The 2,880-nt window shown below is 34.7% G+C and overlaps 1 long non-coding RNA gene across 2 annotated transcripts; it reads left to right on the top strand.

Moving 5' to 3' along the window:
• The first annotated feature begins 349 nt into the window (after positions 1 to 349).
• LOC116853755 lies at positions 350 to 2,702 on the top strand. Of its 2 annotated transcripts, XR_004380031.1 has the most exons (3): positions 817 to 1,196; positions 1,320 to 1,476; positions 1,609 to 2,702. It is a non-coding gene; the product is annotated as an uncharacterized LOC116853755 (long non-coding RNA). The 2 variants fall into 2 exon arrangements; XR_004380030.1 differs by lacking the exon at positions 1,609 to 2,702 and having other exon boundaries at positions 350 to 1,196; positions 1,320 to 1,339.
• Positions 2,703 to 2,880: the final 178 nt, after the last annotated feature.

The following is a 2,880-nucleotide window of genomic DNA, read 5'->3' on the forward strand; positions in this document are numbered from 1 at the left end:
GAGCGTTCTAAGAACTAAGTCGCAAAGTATTCGCTACAATGCACTTCTAAGGAATACTTCAAAACGAACTAATTGTGGTTACTTCTTCACGAACTCTTTACATATTCATTTTTCAAATTCTCTATGTACTCTTTAAAATACATTCTTTAGGAACTTTTGTTCATCTCTGTGCTATCTGAGGTTTCGATGTTGCGATCAAGCTCTTACATGCCGCTAGCATTTATTCCTTACTCACACAGCACAGAAATTTCAAAAAGCTTTCAGAAAGATTTCAAGAAGATTTCAGAAAGGTTCAATGTTTCTGAAATCTTTCTGAAAGCTTTTTGAAACTTCTGTGCTATGTGGGTATTTCTCGGCAACCACGAAAGATATTGATGTTATTTAAAGAGCACTAGTTTTTCCACAGTTTATGCTACTGAAATTAATGTTTTATAATAATGCGATTAATATCGTTGCGTTTTGTAGAGCATGGAAGTGGGCGTGCTTTTCGCGGTCAGGTTCTCGCATATATACGTACATATGATATTTCGTACGCATATACACGTAAATAAATTTATGACAGTGCGTAAAGAGAAAAGATCATGTGCATGTTGAATGGAATATAAGTTCGTACGCAATGGTCCATGTTCTTAACCACGCAATTATGCGCTTAGCACGGACACGAATCGCCAGGAAATGGGCGTAGAATAGACACGCACCGAATCGCTGCTTTATCGGCATCGTCTGAAAATGGGCGTAGGGAACGTAGTTCCACCTGAAAAATGGGTGCAGATGGCGCATCGCACCAGCGTGAAAATCGGTGTCACCCAAAACATATGGCGTGGCCGCTCTCAAGCTTCTCTCTGGTGATAAAGGCTGCGTTCCGAAATTCACTGCCAGTACTAAAATTCTAAGCTGCGTTCGGAAATGTCACTCGAGTACTTTTCCTCTCTTTTTATTTCACTCTTGTATCTCGCTCACTCCAACGTAACGGGACACTTGGGTGACATTTCCGAACGCTGCCCTATAGTTACATAATATGAACTATAGTTTTTCAGTACTGACAGTAAATTTTGGAACGCAGCCAGAAAGAGATAGAAAAAAGTTTGGTTAGTTAGGTTATGGAAACACACGTATAACTTTGTTTATATTCAAGCCAGTATTCGAATATAAAGTAAAAGCTTTTTATTTAAAACAACAAAAAGCTAGTCTTTTAGGTAAGTTGAATAAGTGATTTAATTAAATGAATAAAACTCAAAAATGTCTAGCTTATCACAATGATAAAAACTAAGTAATTGTCAACTTTTTTTAGTTTATTCTGCATCTTATTTTGTTTGTAGACAATGCCATCGTGTTGCGTTAAAAATTGCAAGAGTCGTACATATCGTACTGACACAAAAGGTATAAAATTTTTTACATTCCCTAAAGAAAGAACCATCAGGCAGGAATGGCTAAAAGCTTGTCAAAGGAGTGAAGAAGAACTAAAAATTGAATCTGGTAAGATAAGTTTTACCATATATGTGAAAAGCAGTACTTCATCCATACAAATATGTATCTTTTGAGTTGTACAGAGTTTTGACATATTACTGTACAAGCGAACTGTAAACTACTTATATACTATAATTACAGCAGATGTTAAGAGTAATTGTGAAGGAAAACCCGACCTCATTAATTTTGCTAAAATTTGGTAAGATAGTGTATTTTGACATGTAGAAACCGAATCTGAAAGCCAAAATCGTCGCTCTTTATGGTGAAGCGAGATATTGATAAAGTTGATGACATTTAAGCTTAGGAAAACTGTCATACCGACGATAATAGCGACATGTATATGCTCCGTGGCTTTATGAGAGTCCAGGGGGCGAGTCCCCGGTCAGAGGGGGTTTGAGGGAGCTAAAAGCCCCCTCGGTTTGACAAAAATAACATTCTAAAAGAAAAGTAAAAATGCATCTCACATGGTATGTTAAGCGTATTTTGTTTTTGCGAGATGCATTTTTATTTTTTTTAGAATGTTATTTTTGTCAAACCGGAGGGGTTGAAAGCCCCCCCCCCCGAACCCTCCCTCCCGGGGAACCAGGTCCCCCTGACCTGAATTCCCTTGAGGCCTTGGGTCTTATACATGTCGCTATTTGTCGTCGTTCTACACAGCAAAACAAGATATTAATGATGAAAATTGTACATTATTTAAAGTTAGGAAACTTGTCAGAACTTAATACTTTGTTATATATTATAATCCAGATACAATCCAGAAAATAATTAAATTAAAATTTCAAATTGATGCATTTTAATATATAAAATAATAGTGAAATATAAATACATATTGTAAATGTCAAAATTTTTATATAAAAATTTGTTATTAAACTTCTGATACATATGTATGTACATCACAGAGTTTAGAAAACTCTGGTTTGTATACTTCCGCAATCGCTGAGAAGAAAGCGGATAGACGCTCTTCATATTTATGTATGTGTTTGAAGAGATATTCAGCTAAATATCCCACTCAATAATAAAATCGTGTTCCATATCATGTAATATTAGTTTTACAAACACGTTCAATGTGCTGAGTGTATGCTCCTAAATAAACAATAAATATAAAAATACGTATAGTTATGTTAACTGTAGTGTTGTGTATATGAATGCATATGTTTTGTAAATAAGAATTACAATTTTAAGTATATTAAGCCACAATCTTTTGCCTTACTAAATTAATGAGTCTAATATATACTAAAATAAAAGATTCTGAAAAGATTAGCAAAGATCCCTACGCAAGGTATGTTGCATCTATTTATCGCTAAAGTCTATGCGTTTTTATTGCAGACTTAATCCTAAACCTTGCCAAACTGTAGGAGTCTTTGCTACTCTTTTCAGAATCTTTTATTTTATATATATATATATATATATATA

The sequence above is a fragment of the Odontomachus brunneus genome, unplaced genomic scaffold (assembly GCF_010583005.1).
Source record: "Odontomachus brunneus isolate Ranch 3 - 2012 unplaced genomic scaffold, Obru_v1 Obru_scaffold_692, whole genome shotgun sequence".
Taxonomy (NCBI): domain Eukaryota; kingdom Metazoa; phylum Arthropoda; class Insecta; order Hymenoptera; family Formicidae; genus Odontomachus; species Odontomachus brunneus.